Here is a 27,791-nt window from a genome sequence, read left to right on the forward strand (position 1 = left end):
CTCATATTATTATATTTTTCATCTTTTCTAACATTTTATCCTCTATTGCATTGTGTGGGCAACTTCGTACTCATTAGGCTACTTAAGGGATTAGTTAGCTGCTGTTACTGTGTTGTGTTATATATAGCTACTTAACGGCAATACTCATGCTGAGAGTAGATCCTTGGAAAGTGAAAACACTTTTATATAAAAATAAATATATATGTCAATGCTTGTGGTTTATTACAAGGGTAGATGGATAAACTAAAGAGGGTTTAAAATTACCTAGAAAAGTCCGGAGGAATAAACAATATCGCCAGTTATTTATTTTTTGAGGTAAATAAATTGTAATTTTACTTTCAATTGTCAAATAGTCAGCTGTCAGTTGTCAAGTCAACTGTCAATTATCATCAGGTTTATCATGGATCTATATTTCTCTGTTTTGAGATCCTTGAATTTACCTTTCATTTGGAAGATTAAAAAATTATACATTATACTTATTCTCTTCTGCGCCCAAAAAGTTCTCCACTTCCCAAATGCAATGACTTCTCAAGCTAACCTCAAATTTCAGCTTGATATTTTGCGCCGCCTGGCACGTGTCAAGTGTTTGCCTTTTTGTTTAACTTTTTTAAACCTTTCCATTTCCTTCAGTTTTTGTCCTTTCCGTATTTGTTTTGTTTGCTTTTATTTTTATGAGCCTGTTTACACTGTCGCCATGACCACCATCTGGCTGCTGGAAAGCTCATAAAAAGTACTTCTAAAGCGTTTAGTAAACTAAAAGTTTTGAATATCATTTTACGAAGGAAGATATGAGATTGTTTTCAGGATAATACACTTTTAACAAGCTGTTATTAGATAATTAGTTGGTCTTTGTTTTGAGCGAATTTGAAGTTTAACTTGTATGGGTACTACTTTCAGGGCTTTAAATAGATTATTATTTCCATCGAATCGGTTTTATTATATCTAACTTCAGTCCAGTGATGGGTGTCGAGTACATATCTACTATCTGAGATCTATCAGGAGATCTCTTTATACTTCAAAAAGTAGGAAAGAATCCCAGTATATTGTAGGTTATTCTCGAAGTGTCTATCTCAGGATCAGGTTCTTTCAGGAGTAAAGTTCTCCTTGAACTTCGAAAAGTAGGCAAGAATCCTTGTAAATTCAAGGAGATATTTCTTTGTTCAGATAAGTCCGAGGAAAGCCATTTTAATATTAGGATGTTGTATAGACTTCTTTCAAGAAAAATATTAACTGTACCCTCAAAGCCTTATCACTGGTGTTTTCCATCTCTCATTCTAGGTGACCGTTATTAATGGAAATAATGTTTAAGCTGCTGGTGGTACTAACAACATCAACATGCTTATTCTCGACTGTTAATTCCGGTGTACCAATTGGTGAGTACATGACTCCAGCAAACTCTTTAAATTGTAGAAATTTGATTAAACAACTAAAATTATTTACTACACTACCATTCTAAATCCACCTCCGTACAGCAACTGGTGGTCCATCACTGATCTACGAAGGCAAAGTCGCCTTGCTCACATGCATTGTTTCAGAGAATCGCGCCAATCACACAGTGATATGGAAGAAATCCGACGAAATACTCACAGCCGGTATGGTCAGAGTGACGAGCGATACACGTATCAGTGTGTTGCATGATGAAAGTGAGTGGAAAAAAGGTATAAACATTTATCTTACGTTTAGATCCCAAAGGCCTGGAGTCGGGCGGTGAGGTGTGGGTATTGCTCGTAAGACGTTTGACTACCGAAGATTCGGGTAGTTATATCTGTGAGCTGAATTCCGAGCCTGTGCTCAGGAGCATACATATACTCACAGGTAGGTGTTGGAAAGAGGAGATCACCAGAGACTCAGAGAGACAGATACTATACATTTATAAACTGATATATATTCTGTATTTCGCTCTTCAATTCCACAGTCAAGCAGATACCCAGCGGCAATAGCAACATCACGACCACAACAGAGTCGAGTGATGTCTATCTCGTGCCGCCGCCACTTGATGCCACCGACAATCGTTCGTTTTGGCGCGGGCCCACTGTCGCGCCACAAATCACACACGATTTCACCGAATGCTGCGAACGCGCTAACGTCACCTCCGAATGCATGGGTTTCTGTAATGTGCATAATATAATCGACGGCACGACGGGCATAGAGCCCGAAGCTTGCGAGAAGGACTTTCCGAATATTGTACGTTGCATGGCAGATGGTCGTGATCATGTGCCATGCTGTGTGGACAAACAGATACCGGATTTGTGCCAGGATATGTGTCGCGGTGAGTACACACCTTTCACGGATCTGCTGAAGACGCGTGTGTCTTGTGTACATCACACACTTAGCGGTTTGCAGTGCATACTGCAAGGCGTACAGAATATACCCAGCACCCCAACAACTGTTACAGTCGATCATGTGTCGGAGACGCGTGTCACAGTGCATTGGTATGAACCGGAAAAGCTAGCGCATAAGGTGACCTACTACAGCGTTAACTTAACGGCGCTGCACAGTTTCGATGAGGATGAAGTGTCCAATGAGTACGCGTTGAAGAAACGCCCACTAGAAAAGACGATTATACGCACAGTGCCGGCGAATCAGACCATGCTGTCGCTGCAAGATCTCACACCGCTCACAATGTACGCGATAGTAGTGACGGCGCATAATGAGTATGGCTCAAGTTTGCCCAGCGAACGTTTGCGTGTGTTCACCCATACCAGTGAGGTATTCACGCCGAGAAACGATGATGCCGAAGAGTCTGCTTAGATGGAGAGCATTATGCCGGCACTGCCTGGTAAATAAGATGGATCACACGATCACACTGCTTTCCACTGTGTTCTGGCAAAATATCTACATTGGACTTCAGTCTATTCAAGTGAGTATGCATTGGTGTTGTAGCTAGATTCTTCTCATGCAATGTTGTTTCGAGTATGTTTCTTCTTATGAACTGTGTTTTAGGTGCCTACGCTTCATGTCCGAGTACAGCAGCTGCCTCTTCCAGGGTTATGGCGTGCTCGCGGATCCACCTTCAATGATACGTACCGTGGCTAAGGCTGACAACTTCATAATTTTGGACTGGGATAAACCCAAGCGCTTGGCCGACACAATCAGCACTTATCATGTGAAGTTTCGACATTTGGGTGAAGGCGATGACTATCTGACTGTAGTAAAGGTGAGTCTAATTGTTACTGTAGGGTTTTAAGCTTAAGAGTAGGCGTAGAATATTTATAGCGAACAGTGAAAGTTGTAAGTCGGACGAATGAGCGTTTAAAAAAATCTCCGTTTCAGTTACGTCGACTCTACTGTCGAGGGAACGGTATATTTTGATTGGTATTCAATTCGATAACGTTCGGAATATTAGTTGTAAGCGATGAATCTCTTTGATCTGTTTGCGAAGCGCCTTTGCCAATTCTTCTCAGTAGCTTTCTGGAAGAGTAAAGTCTCGCTACTGGATTCACCAATTGTTGGTCGGGTGTTTCGTGAAATCATTTTTCGTCCGGGGTCCATCAGATCAAGCCACTAAAGTGGTCATCACTGTCTTTATGACGCGATATGTCCGCTTTTAATCAAATACTGGAACTTTTAGGTGTATCTGTATCATTGAATAGGTTTATGTACGGAGCTCTATTAGATTTTAATCGACTCGTTATCGTTGGTTGGTCTGTTTTAAATCTTCGGAGAATATTGTGTGAAAATGTCTATTAAATGACCGATTTCTACTCTTGTCTTAGATCTCAGCCGACTTTTATTATTTTCTCAATTTTTCCTTTTTAGAGACTCATTAGAGACTCATTTTGGAGAGACTCGAACCCGAAGTGTACTATGAATTCTACGTAGTCTCTGTCAATCAATATGGCAAAAGTGAGGCATCACCACGTCTCATAACACGCACACAACCCGCCGAGGCGGTGGATGAGCCCGAACCGGTTTACAATATGACAAAATGCTGTTAGGCATCCGACAACAAATGTGTAAGTAAAAGAGGAAGAAGAAGATGATGGAGAAGAAGCAGAAAAGCGCGAAAGGAAATAACTTTGGCGTAGATAAATGTTTGACAAAAATTTAATTTAATATTTATTATTACTGTTTCTCTCACACTCTCTTTCTTTTTCTCTTTCTTTCTCTCCTTTCTTTGCAGCTGTTATCGTGCGCTGCGCCGCCGGCGGACGTGATCATACACCCTGCTGTCAGCGTCGTGGTGTGCCCACCGCCTGCATGACCATCTGCCGTGGAGTCATGCCGCAAAACACTAATGGCGGCGGTGGCAGCAGTGGCGGCGCGTTGAGTGGCAGCAGCTATAGCGGCAACAATGCCACGACCTCCAGTGATTGTTTGTCCTACGCGGGCAATATTTTGCAGTGCATCGAAGAAGGTGAGTGAAATACAGTGTGCTTGTTTAGCTGTTGTATAGTTGACTGGCTGGCTGGCTGGTTGTCTAGGTACGCCTATTGATTACACCATGCTGACATTGTTGTTGACTCTTTATTAATTTTTTTTATTATTATTTAAGACACATAACTGATTATATCTGTTGTTGTTGTTGTTTTTATTATTTTCTTCCATTTATACTTGTTTATATACATACATCGACTTGTTGATTTTATTTGCTCATTCAAGCGTAAAGTAAATTGTTGTTGCATGCTGCTCACATGCCACCATGTGTGGAAATTTGTAGTTGTTGTATGCTGCATTTGATTGTTTGTTTTTATTGTTATTTCATTGCATTAACCGGTGTTATTATTGTCAAGTAGCAATCAAACACACACTGACATTCAACATTGCAACAACCTTGCTTGCTGCCACAACCAAAAGTAGCAATGAAACAAAAATAACAACAATACCACACTGTTGTTAGTTACTACTTACAACAATATTAGCTTTGCGCTTCAGTCAGACAATGAGTGGCATCAACAACCTTTGTATTTGCCAATTAAGCAACAATTAAAGCCAATTTGATTGAGCAGCATGCAAGCGCACATATACCAACCTTCAACCTTCTAATTTATAGGTTATTAGACGCTTTTGTTACTTTTCTGTCCGCTTTATGTGAACTTAGGAGGGATTTATGCCAGTTCTTTGTTCGATTCGTCACTTTTCAAATTTGTCAAATCAAGTACAGGTTTCCAAAATGTAAACCGAGGAGAAAGTGCGACCAATAAGTCCAGCAATAAGCTTAAAAATATTATCAAGGTTGCCACATATACCGCTATAATTTAGAAAACATATAATTAACAGTTTTGTTCCCATCCATAAAGAAAAAAAGAAATAAGCAATGGATGAACGTAAAATTCATTGATTAGGGTTGCCTCGATCGGACTAACAAAACAATCTAATCAAATATATGACAATGTCATTAAAGCCAGTTTTATCTAAATCTAAATAAAATCTAAAATATCCTGAACAATCGGTTTTATGGACCTGATTTTGGCCCGAACAAGTTCTGTAAACTTCTTAGTATTCTGAAACATTATTTAGGGTATGTTTCATATCGTTACAAGGACAACAAAAATTGTACTTTATCAATTATATATTATAGGTAGATTAGAGAATATCTTCTGATTCTGGAAGTTCATGGAGAATCAATGAATCTTTCTTCGAGATTAACCTATTAAAGCTCCAATAGACGGAAAAGTAAATAGTATACACGGATTATTGACGATAGACAGCATACTCATTTGCATTTTTGTTAAATTTTGAGGGCCATCCATAAATTACTTCACACCTTGAAGGCGGGGGAGGGTATCATTCAGAAGTGACATTGTGTGACATGGGGCAGGGAGGGGGTCAAAAGCTTTGTGACATCACATTTCAAAATTTAGGACAATGTCGTTTCCCGCTCTGGTGCTAGACGACTGGCTGCTCTGTACTACGCCGATCACGCGCGGCTACTTCTGCCGGCGGTGGCGTGGTTTTACCGCTGCGTATGCATGCTTGTTGTTGTTTGCAAGACTGACTGTCGCACATGCTTCGCGCCGGCACAGTGACTTCTATTCGTTCCCATTGTTTACTTGACATTTGTCTTATGCCGTGTAACACGGTCATAAATTTCTAAGTCGTAGTATTCTGAAGTATTTTTAATTAGCATAATTAAGGATGGGATCATGTGTAGAAGTTCACGCAAGTGAGGAAAGTTTTTGATTGTCATTCACTTGGGAGTGGCCAGAAACGATTCTTCTCCACATGGTTCAAGCAGCTCACGACTTCCGGTTTTAGACTAAGTATCCTCTGGGTAGCCAACAGACATCCGTTTGAAGGCGAGCTAAAGTGAGAAGGCGAAGCCCGCTTATGCGGTTGTGCGTAGGGCTTAGGACCCACCACATAAAACACCCCCCAATGAAAAATCTACGAAAGCCTCGGATGAGACACCCCCCTTTTGATGACGACCTCTGCAAACGTTTTAAGGACAATGATATAAGGGCATGCACCTGGAATGTCCGGACCCTTAATTGGGAAGGTGCCTCTGCCCAGCTGGTTGATGTCCTCATACGACTCAAGGCTGACATCACCGCCATCCAAGAAGTGCGACGGGACAAGGACGGAAGAAGGTGGGTCCTTGTGACATCTACTACAGCGGCCATATAAAGGAGCGCAAATTTGGTGTTGGATTTGTGGTGGGAGAGAGACTCCGTCGCAGAGTCCTGGCATTCACCCCGGTGGATGAACGTCTAGCCACAATCCGCATCAAAGCGAGGTTCTTCAACATATCGCTGATTTACGCCCCAACGGAAGAGAAGGACGATGTGACCAAAGATGCTTTCTATGAGCGCCTAGAACGCACCTATGAGCGCTGCCCCCGCCACGATGTTAAAGTCGTGCTTGGCGATTTTAACGCCAGGGTGGGTAAAGAAGGTGTCTTTGGCACAACAGTCGGAAAATTCAGCCTCCATGACGAAACATCGCCAAACGGCCTGAGGCTGATCGACTTCGCTGGGGCCCGAAATATGGTCGTCTGTAGTACCAGATTCCAGCATAAGAAAATACATCAAGCTACTTGGCTGTCTCCTGATCGAAACACGCGGAACCAAATCGATCACGTTGTGATAGACGGAAGACATGTCTCCTGTGTTTTAGACGTGCGTACGCTCCGAGGACCAAATATAGACTCGGACCATTATCTGGTCGCAGCGAAGATACGCACCCGCCTCTGTGCAGCAAAGAATGCCCGTCAACAAACACAAGGAAGGTTCGACGTCGAAAAGCTGCAATCGCAACAGACAGCCACGAAATACTCTACTCGACTTGCACTCCTGCTCTCTGAGAGCACTCATCAGCATCTCGGTATAAGGGAACTGTGGAACGGCATCTCAAACTCACTGCGTACCGCTGCAGCCGAAACAATTGGTTTTCGGCAACGACAAAAAACAAGCTGGTACGATGAGGAGTGCCGTCTCGCAGCGGAGAGAAAACAGACTGCCTACCTCGCAACGTTGCAAACGACCACAACGCGTGCGGGATGGGATAGATACCGAGAGCTGAAGAGGGAAGCGAGACGCATCTGCAGACAAAAAAAGAAAGAGGCCGAAATGCGTGAGTACGAAAAGCTTGAGAAGCTGGCAGACAGAGGTAATGCTCGAAAATTTTATGAAAAAATGAAGCGACTTAACGAAGGTTTCAAGATCGGAGCATCCTCATGTAGAGACCAAGGTGGTAATCTGGTAACCGATGTCCAGGGCATACTGGGATTATGGAGGGAACACTTCTCCGACCTGCTGAATGGCAGTGAGAGTACAACACCAGGAGATGGCGAACCCGATCCCCCAATCGATGACGATGGAACAGATATTCCATTACCCGACCATGAAGAAATTCGAATAGCAATTACCCGCTTGAAGAACAACAAAGCAGCGGTGGCCGATAGATTACCGGCAGAACTATTCAAATACGGCGGCGAAGAACTGATAAGGTGCATGCATCAGCTTCTTTGCAGAATATGGTCGTAAGAAAGCATGCCTGACGATTGGAATCTCAGTGTGCTCTGCCCAATCCATAAAAAGGGAGATCCCACAATCTGCGCCAATTACCGTGGGATCAGCCTCCTAAATATCGCATACAAGGTTCTATCGAGCGTACTGTGTGAAAGACTAAAGCCCACCGTCAACAAACTGATTGGACCTTATCAGTGTGGCTTTAGACCTGGAAAATCGACAACTGACCAGATATTCACCATGTTCCAAATTTTGGAGAAGACCCGTGAAAAGAGGATCGACACACACCACCTTTTTGTCGATTTTAAAGCTGCTTTCGGCTACGCTGGCTAGGTCATGTTGTCCGAATGGACGAAAACACTCCAGCACTGAAAGTGTTCGATGCAGTACCCGCCGGAGGAAGCCGAGGAAGGGGAAGGCCTCCACTCCGTTGGAGGGACCAGGTGGAGAGCGACCTGGTTAAACTTGGGATCTGCAACTGGCGCCGAACTGCGAAGGAGAGAGAGAGGTGGCGCACTATCGTCGATTCGGCTATAACCGGCTTATTCTATAAACGGTTGCAACGCCAATCACATACATACATAATTAAGTATCTATTATTTCTTGACGAGTCATTCGTTGTCTCTGTACTTTAATAGTTAACTAAATGTTGCTTTTATTAAAGATTATTCAATAAATATAAGAATAACCTGTTTTTTTTTTTATTTTATGATAAATCCATAAAATTGGAAAATGGGTGACGTCACGTCAGGGGGAGGGGGGTGAGTTCAAAATGTGACAACTTGTGACAAGGAGGAGGGGAGGTGTTAAAAAGTCTTTAAATTCGTGTGACGTAATTTATGGATGGCCCCTTATATAGGTGATACGACTGTTTACCACTGAATATAAATAGAGTATTTTTTTTGTGGAAAATCAATAGGTTTCTAAAAAGTTGATCATAGTTCCAAGTGTTTCATTCCTTTCAATTTTTTTGTTTAAAGATGGCAACCCTGAATTTGTCTTCATATTAAATTTTAACTTAATTGATTCACTATTTTTCCTCAAATTTGGTAGGAAGCGAAGTTTATGGTTGCCACCATTAATTAAAAATAATGTTAAAATAAAGGCAACCCTAATATATAGAACCAGCGATCCAGCGTAGTTTTCTACTCTAACGCAATTTTATTACTAATAGTCATTACATATAACAAGTCACCAATCAGCAGCCTCTTTCATTTCATACTTATTCTAATCAAATTTATGACAACAATAAAATTTTCGACAAATTACCTACTAAAAATACCGTTAAATCGTCTAACCAAATGATTTAGCACCATTTACGCTTAAAGAACAATGTTTTCTCATCACACTTTTTTCTTCTCTCTCTCTCATTATTGTCACAGGCACCGAAAGCATACCCGGTCCGGCTGAGGATGTGCACGCCACTTCGGTAACAAATACCACAATTAGCTTGACTTGGCGGAAACCCGGCTACGAAGCGAGCGCACCCACTGCAGCAACAACAACAGAAAGTGACACTGATGCGGATGATAGCAACAAGAAAACTACGAGCAACGCGAACAATGACATTGCCACTGCTGTTGGCAGTGATGCGTCGACGTCGTCCAACAGTAATGATGATGACATCGATTTTATCGTGCAATATGGCAAAGACAATAATATGACGCTCTATGAGACTGTGGCGAAACTGGAAAATGTGAGTATCAAGTGCTAGACATACATACATATATACATACACATTGTAGATGAGTTTTAAAATCTTCGTTGGTTTTCAATTCACTTGCAGCTAGCAACTGCATTGACTAAGTTCAGCATACACTCACACTCATTCATAAATATTCACTCAGTTAATAGCATTGAGGCGCTTGCTCTTGAACTGTAGACTCTCGCATAACCATTTGCGGCAGCTGGTCTCTCACTAGATGCAAATTCAGTTGGGTTGTGTAAGACACTTCAGTTATTAACTTTTCTTTTTTTGTTATTTTTCGTTTTTGTTTTTGTTGGCATGCCATGCAAATTACCCAGCTTAGCCGCTAGTAGGAGCCCTCTCTAACTCTAAAGTGTGTACATTTACATTGTAGCATTTGGCTTCGGGTCTGGCTATGGCTTTGTCTATGGAATTGGCTGTGGCTTCTCAAATAGTTGGGTTCGATGGCTGCTGGTGACTACTTAATGCCGCCGGCCGTCGTTGTTGCGCAGCTGTGCTACCACATTTTGTAGCCATTTTATTTCGGTTCTGTTTACTTGGCTTAATTGTGTTTTCTGCATTGTAAATCTCAGTTTTCCAATTGCCAGCGCGGGAAATGAAAAATGTGTGACGTTGAAAAAAGTTGCCTAATTAGGATATTTGTATAGATTTTTGAGAGGCAAAGGGTTGAAAGATGCTAGACAATTTTGAAAAAATTCTTAATTAATTAATCTTACTGTTTTCATATAAGTTTAAGTTAAATGATAGTATGTACAATTTTTTGAGTTACTCTCAAGCCAAATTCTAACTCTGTTACCATTATTCTATATACAATTTAAAAAGACAAGACCAGTACGAGTGAGAATTAGAGGGTTAAAATATACCCTGGATATATATATTTGAAGTTAAACCTGAGCACAGGTTCTTTAAAATGTTTATTCTTTCTTCTTTAGAGTCCTCTCAATATTAGGTTTACATGAGAGCTATCTCTCAATAATAAACCTTAGATACACCACTCTGTTTGTTGGCCGAAAACAAGTTCCGCCGATCGATAATAGAGGCACCTGTGGGTATGGAGTTTAGTCTTACATGGATTGATGGCGAAGCTGAAATTATCCCCGATTAGTTCTACCAAATATATATTCCATTCCGTTCCAATGGGCTTATATTTCTTACTAACGACTTGAGATATTTAATAATCATTTTCTTTGATGTATGCAAGTTGTTTGTTCGATTCGCCACTCCGAAAGATGCAGTCAAATGAAGACGCCTATATTTCCAAAACATTCTTCGAAATTAAAGAAAGGTTTGCTTATTTGAAAGTTCGAGTTGTATATCTCAACTAAATTTTCTTTATTTCCATTTGGTTTCGTTCTTATAGTCTCTTCACAAATGCTGAGTGCGCATTAAACGGCATCTTTTTTCTTATAAAGAGTAAGCTGTACTTCATTAACTACAATACAATATAGCTTATCCATAGTCCAATAGGCACCCTTGAAATATTGTTATTATTATCATGAATATCATTATTTAGCTTTATTCTGAAATTTGCGGTCCAATTTTATCATATCCAATACCGTCAATACCTATTTCTTCACTCTGTCAATAAACTACATAGCAATAATATTAACATATAATGGAGATTTTGAACAGCTGCCGTCAGGGGGCTTTAACTAAAATGTTAACAGAATAAATATCCAACGACGAGGGTTGTGGGATAAGTCTGTGATTTATTCAGTGGAACATAACTTTCATCGATAAAAAAAGAGAAATAACTTGACTAAGAACAGTAATTATAAGTATTTTTGAACAGGAAACTTCGATAATATACTGGATAACAGATTAATTTTCATAACCCATCTTCACGAGTACGAGAACTTATAAATCTCTTCAGAAGCATGTTGTTCTAGAAGATTACTTTTTTTCTCCCAAACCGGTCATTTGGGCTTCGATGTAGACTTAAATCTATCCAGAAGCTAAAAATAATATTTGATGCTGATATGTTTGGTTGATGCTGGACAGGTCCCTTTAGCAGATATCTCCATCTAGGCCATTTTCTGGGACTCTCGCCAGTGAAACCGACACATTCTTAACTATTTCTTCATATTTGGTATATTGTGGGGTATAACTACCTCATCGGCCTTTTCAAAATGTATGTTGGAAATAGTTTAGAGTATGCTACGGAGTTGACAATCCTGGTTTAGATATCAAGCCGGAATCGTTCTGCTAATATAGAACCGACTATGTATGCTTTCAAAACTCATCCAAATTATTATTACAGTTTGTTATGCATATATTCCATAGGAATCATCAAAAAGGACACGTCTTTGACAGTTTCTATGTATACTTCTACTGTTCTCTGAATGATCCAAGCGCAATCCCTTCGAGGCGTACATTCTTAGGTTAGTCTTTTTATGTTCAAATATTAATGGTAGACATTTATGACATTCAGCTCATTTACGAGGTTTTTAGTAATTGATCTCTGTAAACACAAGACCTTTAAGACTGAGTCTTTGAAACCTTAGTCTCTTAAAGTCAAAATTACTTGTGCTATAAATCAAAAATTGTATGACCAATCAAACAATCCTCGTAAGTAGAAGGCAACACGCGCGTAAAACCGCAACTCTCCTCTTTTCACGCCTCGCCAATTTACGCACACATACTATAATAGGAGAATATATGCTAGAATATAAATATTGACTTGTTGTAGTTATTATTTTACAACTTATACTGCCTTTATTTGTTGCTGTTATTATTACTGCTGCTGCTGTTATATTTTAACTAACACTCACTCTGCGCTTTGCTATGATATTTATATTATTCCAATGATAGTTTACTTATACATGTATTTGTGTCATTGGTTGGAACAAATACACACATTTCGCTCTATCCTTTGCTTTTGAATACGTAAACAGCATTATCTACTCAACTATGTGCGTATGTTTGTATTTTACGCGCCATGCAGCGTGCTTACGAGTATGCTGCGGAAAAGCGCTCTTAATAGCTTTTCTATTGAGGTTGGTAATGATGGCGGAGCTGCGTTCCTCTATTGACATAAGTGTTGTTAAATTGCTTGTGTAGTGGTGTTATTGTTGCTTGTTTAAATTGTGCTGAAACTTTTTTGCACTCGTTGATGAAGCGCTTTTTCGAGCAGTATTTTCAATGGCTGATTTTATTGTCGTTGTTTTTATTGTTTTTTGTTCCAAATTTCTAAAATACTTAGCAATAAAAATAAATTTCTACTGCTACTAAAATGTATTACTTTAACGGGACTGCAGCTAATGATAGTTCGGAATTTGTTGCTTGAAATTAATTGTTAGTTGTTTGGGAACCTCTGTTACCTAAAACAATATTTTTTTTATTTACGCGAACAATATATTTTTCATTGAAATATGATTACAAGGTATGTTCTAAATTACGGGAATTTTTAAATTAAGAAAATAAAACTGTAACGATGCCGCAGCCTCCATTCGACAGATATTACTCCGTTTGACTTTTTCCTACTTAAAAAAATAAAGAGACCTTTTAAAGGGCCGTCGTTTTACGTTTAAGCATACGAGAAATCACTGAAAGAAATACTTCCCGACAATTCAAAGAAACGCTGGCATAGGTGCATTATATCGTATGGGAAAGGCGGGAACATACATAAATGTAGATGAATGAATAAATATGTCTTTAAAAAAAAAAAAAAAAAAAAAAACGAAAACTACCATTATTTTTTGAACACACCTCATTTATACAGATATAGTCTCACATATATACATTTGAGCCATATGCCAGTAAAGCTAACACATAACTCCTCCGCAGCTTTGTATTTATGTATATCCCAGTCATTAGTACAGCTTTCAGCTGTTAATTCTTTGGTGCTTTGTCAAAATAAATACATAAATACTCGCTGTACTATTTTCCACAAGCACCATGCAGTGAAATGAGTTTACAAATTTTCGGCGCAACACAATAAATTTGTGTTAAATCGCAAATGTCTATGACACGAACACATGGATTTGTGTGCATATGTATTTATAGGCGAATATGAGTCTAAAAGGGAGAACAAGTTGATGCCAAAAACGACAGTTGACTGTGAAAATAATTGGTGAGATTCATGTGATGGCGTATTTATATGCATATATTAAATGAAAATGATCATGTCTAGTTTTGTATTAGGGTGGGTCAGCATTTAATTAAAAAAAAAATACACTACTTAGAAGAAAGAAAAAATAATTAGAAAAAAATATGTATTTATTTATAAAAGTATTTAGTCACAAAAAGCTCCTACTGTATTTGACCTTCTAAGCCTTCTTCAATTATTGAAGTAAAATTTTTTGTTAAATGATGAAAAGTAAATTCAAAACGATTTCAGTTTCATAAGTTTCATAAATGAACAATAAATTCCTCTCAAACCGAAAATATTCACCCTAATGTATAAACTTAGCTAAATAACTTTGTTTACAAGCCACTGATTGAAGTTGTTGTATATTTCCCCCATCACGCAGTGATATGTGCTAAATAAATATTTAGTACCAACCACCCTGGCATATACGTAACTTCCTCTAAAATAATTTGAGCCAAGTAAGCCCTAACGAAGCATATAGTATATCTAGGCGCACAAAAAAGCTAACATTATTTATTCATAAATTTGCTTGCGTATTAACTTTGTTGTTGTTTTTCCTTCTCCTTATATACATCTGAGTCCGTTGAATTAAATTTCAATTTTTCCCCTTATCCCCTCAGAATATGTGGTGACAAATTGCCGCATTAATATCCATTACAATATTTTTTCCGCCGCTGCACACCTTTCGGCTATTATTAATGAAATTTATATTAGTGTTAATATGCCAACTCGTTTTCAGCGCTGTCAGTTCAGAGTTGTGTCCGTGTATATTGGCCAACAAGTGAGTTAGAAAAATATTTTCGTTGACCCAAATCCCAATTTTAGCCACATGCAACAAATAAACATCGAGTGGTTGGACATGCAAATAAAGTCATATAAATAAAAATGAAGTTGTGGAAAATGATGGCATTCATAACGTTATTTAAATTGTTTGTGGTCGTAGAATATTCAAAGCTAAATAAATTGTTGGAAATATAGTTGAGAAAGGCAGGTGTATGTGAGTCGAGATGCGCTTCATTCGGAGCAACTCAAGCTCTCTCAAATACAATTAAGCTCCCAATGATCATATTACTCTCCAAAAAAAAATCGTTTAAATCCTAGTTGTTAATGCAAGACTTAAACGTTTTTCTTGAAGATTATAAGTTCAACTTCGGGAGCTTATAGATATGTGCAGCATTCCACATAAAGGATCAGACTTTCCACGTTGCAACCGTCGACTCATAACCTCAATGTATCACATGTTACGACCAAAATCCCATGACTCTTCGGTCGATCATCTGAAACCAAAATGTGATGCGAGATGCTTCATTAAGTTCGGAAAATGTATTATATTCCTCAGGTATGAGTCCATATAGAGCTCACATTTGCTTAAATTCAATACAATCATAATTTCTTTTCTTAAGGTCTCCGAGAGCTACTTCAAGGGTATAGCTCGCAATTTTTCACTCTGCCAAATAACTTATGAATATATCATTATTATAACGGTAATTTGCATATACAACACACTCACACTTTCCTCAAAATGTTAATGAGCCAATAGTGAATTCTACGCTGAATTGAACACAAATACTCATTTTACACTCGCCCTCCTTCAACGGTGTTCGTCCTTGTCTACGCTAACTGATATTCACGCAATTTCATGCTGCGTTGCCAATGATTATATTATACACATCAGCGTTTGTAATAATTAACAGCTGCGCTAGAATTCGCTTGCGGTTGCGTAACTGCTATGCAGCGTTATGCTATGCTACGCTATGTTATGCTGTGCTGTGCTATTTTATGCTACAGTCTGCATTCACCGCTAATGAAGTGGGGAATTATGTACAAGCGTGCTGGTGTTTGTTCGCCTGTTACTAACGGTATATACCTTAATGCTCATGCGAGAACACATATAACTATACATTTATTTAAGTATGCGTATAAGTGCCTTCTTATGTTGCGGCGCATGATAATGATAAATATTTGCATTTAATATTTTTCCGATATTTGATGTGAAGTGTGATTTCGCATAATTCCACGGCACTTATGTAAGTGCATCAATGTGAAAACTAATAAGTAGAGATACTCAAAAAAAAATTATTAGATTCATGAAATATTAAGAAATGGTCAACTGGGGTAAATAATTTCCTTCATAAATATTTTGAACAATGTTGCCACTTTTTTCAAATTTTATTGTCAACCAATCTGGTTTAAAAAGGATTTTGATAAATCTTCAATATACCAAAAAATAATAATTTCTTTATGATCTCCATCTTTCTTGACTTTTCTTCATATCTTCTTAACGAAATAAGATGTCAATTAAATTGATTTACTAAATGTAGATTATACAACTAACATTTCGCGTCTAAATCGCCTGCTATAATATCTCAATATAGTATCCATTAAACGCTTGCCAACGCTATAAACGATGAAACATCACATGCTATATGTAAAGTACATACGTACATCGATATATAGTTCTGTTTAAGACGCATTAAAAGCAGGTGTCATAAAATAGCGCGTCGCCCATTGAATTGGGTACAGCCGTGCTTTGCCATTGACTTAGTTACGAATTTGCGGAACGTTATGGCATGTTGCTGTGGCAAGTAGCCGTTTGCGCATGCGCGGCCCATTGAAGCAAACTAACACACACGCTCAGACGTTAAATGAGGGCCTTTGTGTGCATTTAAGTGCCGCAACTTGACAAATTTATTATTTTTATTGCCTTCGACGCTTATTTGGTGCACGCTGCACTGCGCGCAGTCGTTTATTTGTGTCATATGTTGTCGCGCTGTTGCTGTTGTCATTAAGTGTGAAAATATTAACACACAACAACAATAGTCGGTTGTGTGTCTGAGGCAGCAGTGTCAATAACTAGTTGTGGAAACGTGCAACCTTGCCGGAAAGTGAATTTGACGCCGCCACTTGTTGCTACTGCGGCTAATGTCTGTCAAACGCTTTAAGGCGTTAAGCAAGCTTAGTGTTAAGTGTTGTTGTTATTTTTGTTTTTTAGTTTTTTGTTTACGTTTTTCTTGAGCAATTAAAATAGTTATGTAACTTTCTTCATATAGGCACTTGTAGTGTGTTGTAAAAAAACATAGACTAAGAAATACATAGAAACCATTTTATACCCTCGACAACATAAAACATATATTTACTTTTTGTGTGAACTTGTCAGTATGTTTTATGACAGGCTTAACGGTGTGGACTGTGGATAAATTTTAATTAGAGATTTTAAAATGGCTTTTGGTGCTAGATGTCTTCTTAATATGACGTTTGTCTAGGTATTTAATATTTTAAAGTTTATATTAAATTTTGTGCGCTCTTCTCTCGCAAAGGTATTTTGTTGGTTGTAGAAGGACAGAAGGTCTTACTGCAAAAATAAATGTTTCAAGACAACTGCATGTGGAACTAACCTGCATATGAGTAAATGAAAGTAAGCGGTGATCTTCAGATGGCACCTTTGAGCATTGCTTTGGGCCTTTAGACGATCACCAGAAGTCATCTTTAACTTCATTGTGCTCTCATAATCAAGCTTCCTTCTCTAATTTCTGCCTTGACAAATCCCTACATTCTAACATAACGTTTCTCTGGCATTTGTGATATTTCAGTAGATTTGGTATCACCAGTTTCAGCTTAACCCTAACTTAGCCTTTTATTTTTTTATCTAATAGTAGTATACACACGCTGTGTGCCAATTCCGCTAATTCTCCATTCCTCAAACAATTAAATACTTCAAAATAATTGTTTCCATCGCTAATTCATGGCATTGCTGCCAAATACCGAAGACTAAAAATCGCGCCCGCTGAAACGACAAATGAAACAACAAAAACAAATTTTTCGCGCGCATTAGCCAAAAATTGAAAACCAACCATAATAGTGGTATTCACGCTATTGCAGCAACACAAATTTCATACAATCACACATACACATACATAGACACAACACACTGAGAAAACAATACAATTTTAAAAATTCCAATTCCAATTTCAAATTTTCAATTGCATGCATTAATCGATTGATGCTGAACTGATTGGCTGTGGCCGTTGTGGTGCTATTGTTGCTGTTGCCGCTACTGTTGCTTCGCTTCTAATGGAAAATATGGCGTTGCTGACCGCCAACCGCGGAACCATCGAACCGCCGACCAAAAACCTCCCATTCCACCGTAATACACCAACAATGTGACGCACCAAACGCCCAACTACAAATACAATGCCTAACTATCTAACCCATACTTGTACGCTTGGTTGTTCTGCGCTCTCTCCCAATTTGGATTTGCTGCATACAGGAATTGACCACAAATGAGACCAGCATTGCGCTGACGAATTTGGAGCCGCACGCATTGTATCGCATCATGGTGGTGACACGCGGACGTTATGGTACAGCGCTGCCATCTTCAATGTTGCTGATCAATACCACCGATGATGAGAATGGTGAGTTTAGTTTAAATAGCATACCTATATGTACATACTTATCTATTGAAACGAAAATGAAAATATTTCTAAAAGATCTGCATATTCATACATTTTGGTACATACCTTGTGGGAAAAATTTAGATTGAATTTATAACTAGTGGCAATTTCATGAGTTTATGATCCAATCTATTAGCTTCTTCTCTCTTTTATCTGACTTTATTTTTGGTACGTCTTTGTATATAGCTTGGTAAATCTCATAATAAGTTTTTTGTTTTTGAAAATGTTTCTCTTTGTTATTAAGAGTATCGCCTTCGAATAGTGGACCGGATTCGGATTCATTAGGTGATTTAAAACTTTCACATTATAGCCTAATTCGACACTCCTGTAGCCTACATTTAGAGAAGAGACGTATTTGATATCTCTCTCTCCTTTTATATCTTAAAGTTTTTTAATTGTTTTTATAATACTTTGAAAGACACTTACTATCAACCTCTAGTTTCCAGTGGAATTTTACCATAAAAGCTGAAGTTCGCACCGTCCAAAAGATTTCGCCTCTTCCGAAATTGTTGATCAATTTTTCAAAGGAATCATTAAAGGAGAGGAAAAGACCCGAGAAAAGAGGATCGACACACAGCACCTTTTTGTCGATTTTAAAGCTGCTTTCGACAGCACGAAAAGGAGTTGCCTTTACGCCGCGATGTCTGAATTTGGTATCCCCGCAAAACTAATACGGCTGTGTAAATTGACGTTGAGCAACACCAAAAGCTCCGTCATGATTGGGAAGGACCTCTCCGAGCCGTTCGATACCAAACGAGGTTTCAGACAAGGTGACTCACTATCGTGCGACTTCTTTAACCTGATGCTGGAAAAAATTATAAGAGCTGCAGAGCTAAACCGAGAAGGTACAATCTTCTACAAGAGTGTACAGCTCCTGGCGTACGCCGATGATATTGATATCATCGGAAGCAACAACCGCGCCGTTTGTTCTGCTTTTTCCCGCATGGATAAGGAGGCGAAGCGAATGGGTCTGGAGGTGAATGAGGACAAGACGAAATATCTCCTGTCATCAAACAAACAGTCGGCGCATTCGCGTCTTGGCTCCCACGTCACTGTTGACAGTCATAACTTCGAGGTCGTAGATAATTTCGTATACCTGGGAACCAGCATCAACAACACGAACAATGTCAGCCTCGAAATCCAGCGCAGAATAACTCTTGCCAACAGGTGCTACTTTGGACTGAGTAGGCAATTGAACAGTAAAGTCCTCTCTCGACGAACCAAAATCAAGCTCTACAAGTCGCTTATCATTCCCGTCCTGCTTTACGGTGCAGAAGCTTGGACGATGTCAACATCAGATGAGACGACACTAGGAGTTTTCGAGAGGAAAATTTTGCGCAAGATTTATGGTCCTCAGAACATTGGCAACGGCGAATACCGCAGACGATGGAACGATGAGCTGTACGAGTTATACGACGACATTGACATAGTTCAGCGAATAAAAAGACAGCGGCTACGCTGGCTAGGTCATGTTGTCCGAATGGACGAAAACACTCCAGCCCTGAAAGTGTTCGATGCAGTACCCGCCGGAGGAAGCCGAGGAAGGGGAAGGCCTCCACTCCGTTGGAGGGACCAGGTGGAGAGCGACCTGGTTACACTTGGGATCTCCAACTGGCGCCGAACTGCGAAGGAGAGAGACAGGTGGCGCACTATCGTCGATTCGGCTATAACCGGCTAAACGGTTGCAACGCCAATCACATACATACATACATTAAAGGAGAGGTACAAAGAGAAGGGGGAAAGAGGACAAAGAGAGAGAAAGACTGATAGATAGAGAGATAAAAAGTGGAATTGTCAAAAGGAATGAGCGAGAAATAACTCCAAAAGCTTTACCATATAATAAAAACTATTCGAATAGGGTTTCGGGATAGGGTTAAATGTGTAATTTCCTGAGATCTACATTCAAATTTCAATCCCTTGATCCAACTTTCTACACCTAAAGGCATAGATATATCATTTCCTATATTATATTCCATTTACGACTACTATCTGATGAGAAAATATATTATTCTTTTTTTACACAAAACTTTGCTACAGGGTAACACGTACTGTTATGCAGACACAATTTTAATAATCTATATACACGAGTATTAGCTAACCAAATGCGGTTTGACATATGACATTGGTTGGCTCATTGTGCTCGTTTTTTCGCACGGTTATTTTTGGAAATTTTGATTTTATTTTCGCTAATCTCGGATTCGTTTGCTTTACTATTTTCAACTATACGAACGTATATGTACCTAAAAACGCATTTATTATGGTCTCGCTAACGAACAAAACACACATATTTTCTCATTTCAATTATAGCCACAATCAAGAATGATACCTATGGTGCACCATCGCCGCCGCATTCGCTGTCGATTACATCACACAGCGCGACCTGGATGCAATTGACTTGGCAGCCACCAGAATATTCGCATCCGCATGAGAAGATTACCTACAGGTGAGTGGAAATGAATGGTTGAATGACACAATGAGAGTTTAAAAAAGGGAAGAGAATTAATAGAAATTAGTTTGTGCGAGGTAAAATATTATTATGGAATAGAAAATCAAAGCAAAAGTTGAATATTTACTTAGGGTTTTTTAAGTGATTGAAAACTGATATTAGATTAAAAATATACTTAAATAGTCGAAGGCAGGTCTCAGAAACCAAATCCATACGGTCCTTATAGTGAACTATAAAAGATAACACCTATAACTCAAAGTCCACTAAGTTGAACAACGAAATCTCTAAACATTGATAGCCACAACAATCTCGCAGTACAGTATTTTTCGTATGATCTTTCGGAAAAACATCACGCTTCAGCTTTGTATTTATTTTATTTTTCACCTAACACTGACTCTATGAAGATATCAAGGTGTCGTTTAGTCATGGTCCATATATCAATGAACCCTTTAATTAATTACATTGTGACAGACATTACTTATGAAAGACCCCATGATATTTGAACTAGTGTTTAAATACTTCCTTTAAATAGATCTTTTCGAGTTTAGGGCTCGACTTTGTCTCTGTTATATCATTACTTTTCCTTTCCACATCCTATCTTAGAGTCTACCACAAACCCATGAAATCGGAGAGATTCAACAAAATCGAAACTAAAGTAGCATGGCTTCGCATGAGCAATCTCAAACCCAGCTCACAACACATACTCTACGTCGAAGCAATTGGTGAACATGCGACGTCTCTGCCCTCCGAGACGCTGGTGGCATGGACTGATCCAGCACTGCCTGCATTTGTTGATGTAAGTGAGGAATCTTCATAACACCACAGGCTGTTCATAAATCAACCTATAAAATAATTTATGTAATCCACAGCCGCCCACAGTACATCCCGCAGACAATATACCCGAAGGCGGATCGATGACTATACTCTGCTTAGCTTTAGGTAATCCAGCGCCAACCATTTCGCTCTACGTCGGTGGACATTTAGTGCGCCAGGACACATCAAGACCCATGGTTACCGTTATACATAATGTCACCGCTAACATGGAACATATTTCCTGCTATGCAGACAATGGTTATGGTGTGCCCATGCAGGCCACAAGAAGAGTCAATATTTGCTGTGAGTAACTAAGGGGTTGAGAGAGAGTTTATGAGCTCACCCCACATGTAATACTAATGCCATATGCTTTGCAAATCTTCTATACTTTTACAGATGCACCAAAAATTGCCGCCGCCGGCATCACAGTCGCCTCTTTAGGCGATGAGGTCGAGCTGCGTTGTACAGTCGATGCGAAACCTACACCAAAGACTATCTTCTGGCGTGACCATGATGCCGCGTGCCAGTCATACAGGGCGGTCACTTCGATATCTCCACCAAGATGAATGAATCGCATACAAATCTCTACACAATGTCGCTGCGCATCAATAAAATGTTGGCGACGGATGTGGGTGATTACTTCTGTCATGCGGAAAATGCCTTCGGCTCTGCGACGTCGCCGGTTTCGGTGCGTATACGCAAGACAATCGCGCTGGGACGCAATGTCTCCGAGTGTTGTCGTCAAATGAATGTATCGATGGCCTGCCGTGCCGCTTGCAGTTATTACGTCGACATCGAAGCTATCGCCGATAAACCCGAGTGTATTGTGGACTTTGATAAGCTAATGAAATGCGCGGCGGATGGTTCGGATCATCGCAGTTGTTGTGCGGATGCGAATGTGCCGAGAAAATGTTTGAATTGGTGTCGTGGTGACGCAGTGCGTTCGAAGGAGATATGCAGTTTGCAGTATTCACGTACAATTGTGGGCTGCTTTGAGATGAACAGGGATAAACTGCCGGGACCACCGGAGAATATTGCTGTGAGCGTTGTTTCGGACAATGAAGTGATGATTAGGTGAGTGATCTGAAGGATGGGGAACTGAGTAGAATCCCAAACAATGTCGGAAGATATTTAGTATTAGGGTTAGGGACGCAGTTTAAGGTGATACGGGGCTGAAAATTCAGCTTCGAATTCAGGGTCCACTCCGGTCCGCAACTGCCGTGGAAACGGTCACCTTTGACTCTCGATCGGTTTTGAAAGAATTTCAATAATATTTTTCCACTATTTCTTCTTAAATTTCTCAGATGGGATCCGCCACAAAAGAACCCCAATGTTGTCGAAGGTTATCGGATATTTTACCACGAAGCAGCCATACTCGCAAGCGACTCGAGTGAGTCCAGTGGTGATGGCATGACCTACAATGCAACAACCCTGCAAAATAACACCGAAATCAGACGCATCGATGTGAAGGACACCACAGTGAATATAAATGGGCTAAAGAAGGATGTGCTCTATGAGCTCGTTGTGAAAGCTGGCAATTCATTTGGTGAGTTTGCTAATGATTTTTTAATAAAATATGTCTAATATTATAGAACTTGCATATATAAATTGTTTCATACAAATACCAACAACAATTTCAATAAATTACCGCATTAAATTTGACTTTCAGGCGCCAGCATTCTCACTGACCCTATTAAATTCACGCTCGGCGATCATCATGTCACCTCAGCGACAACATATTCGACTGCTGTCGGCACCGTCAGTGGCATTGTGGCCAGCATTTTGGCTGTGCTATTAGCTGCTGCGGCCATTGTATTTTATCGGCGTCATCGTGCACGTAACGGTAAGGCTGTTAATGGTGTGGCATTTGAGAATCCAACATATACACGCGGGCTGGAGCAAGTTCAGGTGAATGCGGGTGGCGGTGGTGTGTTCTAAAATTTAAGTTATACTATATGTTTGTAGATGTGTGTTTGATGTGTTAGTTATATTGGAGGGTCGTAAGTATCTGTGTGTGTTAGTATTGAAAGTGGATAATTGTTTGAGGTTATGTTAGGTAATGGTGGAGCGATTATGGCATATATGCAAGTTAATTGTGGTGAAAAGCCAATGTGTTTGGAAATAAATTTTGAAGTGTGTTTAAAATAAATTATGATAAAATACAAGGACTTTCGGATAATTGTGTGCAAAATAAAAACTTTGACGATAGAAAAAAATGATATCTGAAAAGTGACAATAGCATTCAATGGTTCTGGTCGGGGTGAAGATTCTGTTTCTTTCAATTTAGCAAAAAAATATTAGATTGAAAATATTGATGCGAAAGTAAAAATGATAGTAGAAGAGCTGTTTGAAGGGTAATACCAAATTTCCCTTGTACAATATTTGGGAATAATTCGACCACCACTTGGATATCCAATTGCCAGGTTTAGCTCCCCTTCTCTTCCTAATATACATCTTGAATATGAGTAAAATCGGTCAATGAATACCATATTCGTTTTTTATTTGACACTGGCGACACCTTGAGGGTTTTTAATGTTATGACTTCCTCTGTTGTGCAAGTAATATATTGAAAATATCATTTGAAATGATTTTTCGAGCATATGATACAATCCGAAAAAGCTGAAAATCTAGTAAAATTTCCAGGAACTGCTTGGCTAGTTTATATTATTGAATATCATGGGCCAAGATTCAATAACTGATCTATTTTACTACTGTACTCGTATGGCATTCAAAAATGTTTATTCCCATATATATACGTTGAATTATCCTCACCACTTTGTTGTTGTTATTTTAATTTTATAAAATTTTAAGTAGAAAATATATGTGAAAAACCTTTTAGCTTCCCTTTCTTCTTTCTCTTCCAGAGATATTTTCTTTTAATACTTCTGAAATAAATTCCACGCTTTTCACTTTCACTTTGCTTATGCAACCGTAGAGGAGTAAAACCAAAAAGCAAATGATCGGCTGAAGCTCAAACCTTTTGTATGTGTATTAATACCGTAAAAATTCAGGAAAGAGAGAGGAAGAGCGAAGCAGTGAAAAAAATTCAGCAAATCCCCCAATAAGTGCTGCAGCTGCAGCAGCTTAACTGGCCGCTTAAGCCCATTTACATAACTTACAGTGGGAATAAACGACACCTGGACATATTGTATTGATGCGGGCACACACACACATACCGGCTGTGGAAAACATGCAAATAGATGCGTGCGTGCGTGTAGAGCGGATGCATAATTTTTTATGTGTTTGTGAGTTTGGGTATACACATATAGTCATATGTATATTGGCATCTGCCGTAGAGTAACCCAGTATTAAGTTGGGATATAGTGCTTTTGACTTGCATTAGGGGTGTGAGGAAATTTTTGTACAATAATGCTTTCTTAAAAACGTCCTATGTATGTATGTATTTGACAAAAATACTAAAAAGATCGAACTAATTATGTTATATTTAATTTTGAATATCGAGTAAAATTTTTACTACACAAAGCAGTTAAATAATATAAAATTAGAAAGAATTATGTATTATATTCATTACTTTAAAATTAAAAGAAATGTATAATTATTATTAAATAAATACTAAAAATAAAATAATAAAAAATAGTTAAATAGTTCAGATTAAAAAAAAGAAAAAAACAAAACATATAAATGTATAATAAAAAAGAAATAACTAATATAAGAAAGAATAAAAATAAACTTGGAATAAATTGGACGTTCAAAATCGTTAAACTTGATTACACAGAACAGCGGCTACTGTGATGTAGTGGTTAAATAAAAGTCCAACGATTGTACAAGACAAAGGTTGGATTCCCGTTCGGATCAGCTACAAAGAAGTAACTTCAGTAATAAACAAATTACACAATAATTAATCTAATACATTTTATGAAACTATTTAAAAGTGAAAAATCAAAATCAAATTTTTAGAAAACATTTACCAAAAAAAAAAAATAATAATAATAAAAATTATATAATTCAAATTAGAATAATATTTTGTAAACTTTATAAGCAATACAGTTAAACAAACATTTTTTATTTACGCACTTAATTTTTCTAAATATTAAAAAATGTAATAGAAAAAATGATTTCCAATTCAGCATGTACGTATTCTATATAAAAATCTTACGTTTCTCATAAAAAAACCTACACATTATCTTATGTCTCAAAAAGTCTATATTCATTTGGAAGAGTAACTTTAATCGTACGATAATTTGGAAACCTTATAAATAAAATTTGTTAATAAATTTATTTCACTGTTGAAAGATCACATCCCATTTGCGAAATACATTTTTTGAAAATCAATAGCATTAATGTAGGTGTCTTAGAGGATATGACGTTAATGATACTCCTGTGAAGAAAAATATTCTTCAATATGAGCATTATATTCTATAAAAAAACATATTCAGTTTAACCTTATTAAATTCCTTTTTATTAAAAAATTCTTAAAACAAATATATATTTATGATAATTTACTAAATCCAAATTTTATGCTTCCAAATTTTCGATAATAAAAAAAATTATTGGCAAACAATTTGCTTTAAAAGTATACGACCCAACTTAACTTGCATGCATGCCACTATCCTCAACCTTTTATGTATATGTGTGGGTGAGTGTGTGAATGATCATGAAATGCGTTTTGTTTTTATTGTTTTTGCAATTTTTAATCCAATTTGCATATTTAGATGTGTGTATTTGTGTATTTGTACTTAATACTTCAAATGAAACTAATTATAATACATTTTTTTCTGTTCTCTTTCTTTTTCCGCCCGTTTATTTTACTTTCATGTTCCGTGTATTTGTTTGCGTGGCTGGGCCAATGAAATGACACAATGTCTTCCCGCATTCCTTTTATAACAATTTATTGTATGCTGCTATTTGTGCAACAACTACCATCACCACTATATCAACCACTACTAATTACTCCGATTCTGCGCTGCTGTTGCCACTTTCGCGTTTATTCTGTATGTATTTGAATATGTGTGGCGAACAACCGACTTGTGGATATAACAAAAAAACGAAAATTTGATCAAAATAAAAAATTTGATGAAAATGAAATGGTGACACAAATAAAATCGTAAAATCTACAACAAATGGCGCTTTGGCAAATAACGTTAACTTGGCAACTATGCGCGGATATGTATATTGAAATTAAAATATTTAAAAATTACAAAAACAAAAAAACGTAAAATACGTGTATAAAAATACAAAATATTAATTAATTCAATAATATCGAAAAATAAAATAAAATAAAATATATGTTTTAAAAACGAAAAAACAACCATGAAAACTATTAAAAAATATTTCCTACATTTGTTCTAATAAATATTATTTAATATTAAATTTCAATAACAAAAAATATCAAAACATAAAAAAAAATATTCGTGTGCTGGAAATAATGAAATTTTTTCCACCAACATTTCCCATAATTAAAAATTACCAACGTGTTATGAACAATAACAATTTTTTATTGAACACAACATTCCAACATTGATAAACAATGATTTTTCTATCGACTACGATGGCTTGTAAAAAAATTACAATGTCAATGGATTTTTCTCCCACGAAATTACAAACAACAATGCGCTTACGACGCATTCACATTTATTCCTTCCTTGTTCCCGCTATTTTTAATCTTCCATATATTTCTATTCAATTGTTTTATGCTTGCCATCGCTATTGGCATACACCGACCACAACTGCTCTACTTACATTCAATACGCTTACTTTTTTTTAATATTTGCCTTCATAATCCATATGCTGCGCTCAATTCCATTGCCGCTGGCTCTTACGCGCTTCGGCGATGATGAAATTGATGATGATGCTCGGTGTGTGCATGCAACGTGGCAATATTGTTTTCCTTTTTTATGCTTATATCACATTTTTTACTTTTTCGCGTTTTTTTCTGTTTCGCAATAAAAACTGTAAAAAAAATAAAACACACATACATACATATAGCTGCCCACAGTGACATCGGCCATCACGCATGCTGGCAGCACCGCCCATTCAGCGCAACGTGATGGCATCGTCAACGATGCGAATGCGGACGCGCACACACAATGCAACGAAGTAAATCCGACAATTTATGAAGAGCTCAAACTTGGACAAGAAGGTGCTGGATTCAAGAAACTTGTGCCATAAATGCCAAAAAACACAGTGCAATAAAACTCAAACGCAAACACAAACACAAACACAAACACAAACAAAAACACGAACAAAGACACATACAGAGACGCATATATATACAGAAAAAACACATAGAAGAAAGAAAGATGAAAACAAAATAACAAAAAGCGCTGCTTAGCTAACGGTGGAAGCAACAGTTAGCTAAGAAGAGCAAAAATATAATAGAGAAACGCACAACCTATACAACAAAAAACTTATT

The 27,791-nt window shown here is 38.0% G+C and overlaps 1 protein-coding gene, 1 long non-coding RNA gene and 1 pseudogene across 2 annotated transcripts in view; 2 read left to right on the forward strand and 1 right to left on the reverse strand.

Moving 5' to 3' along the window:
* The window catches only part of LOC105220458 (Ig-like and fibronectin type-III domain-containing protein 2), an 804,343-nt gene that overhangs the window by 342,139 nt on the left and 434,413 nt on the right, over positions 1 to 27,791 (forward strand). The gene's annotated exons all lie outside the window — the stretch shown is intronic.
* LOC128921298 (uncharacterized) overlaps positions 1 to 27,791 on the reverse strand; it is a 97,995-nt gene that overhangs the window by 24,401 nt on the left and 45,803 nt on the right. The gene's annotated exons all lie outside the window — the stretch shown is intronic.
* On the forward strand, positions 1,279 to 27,562 carry LOC105220173 (Ig-like and fibronectin type-III domain-containing protein 2; annotated as a pseudogene).

The sequence above is a fragment of the Zeugodacus cucurbitae genome, chromosome 4 (genome assembly GCF_028554725.1).
Source record: "Zeugodacus cucurbitae isolate PBARC_wt_2022May chromosome 4, idZeuCucr1.2, whole genome shotgun sequence".
NCBI classification, from domain to species: Eukaryota; Metazoa; Arthropoda; class Insecta; order Diptera; family Tephritidae; genus Zeugodacus; species Zeugodacus cucurbitae.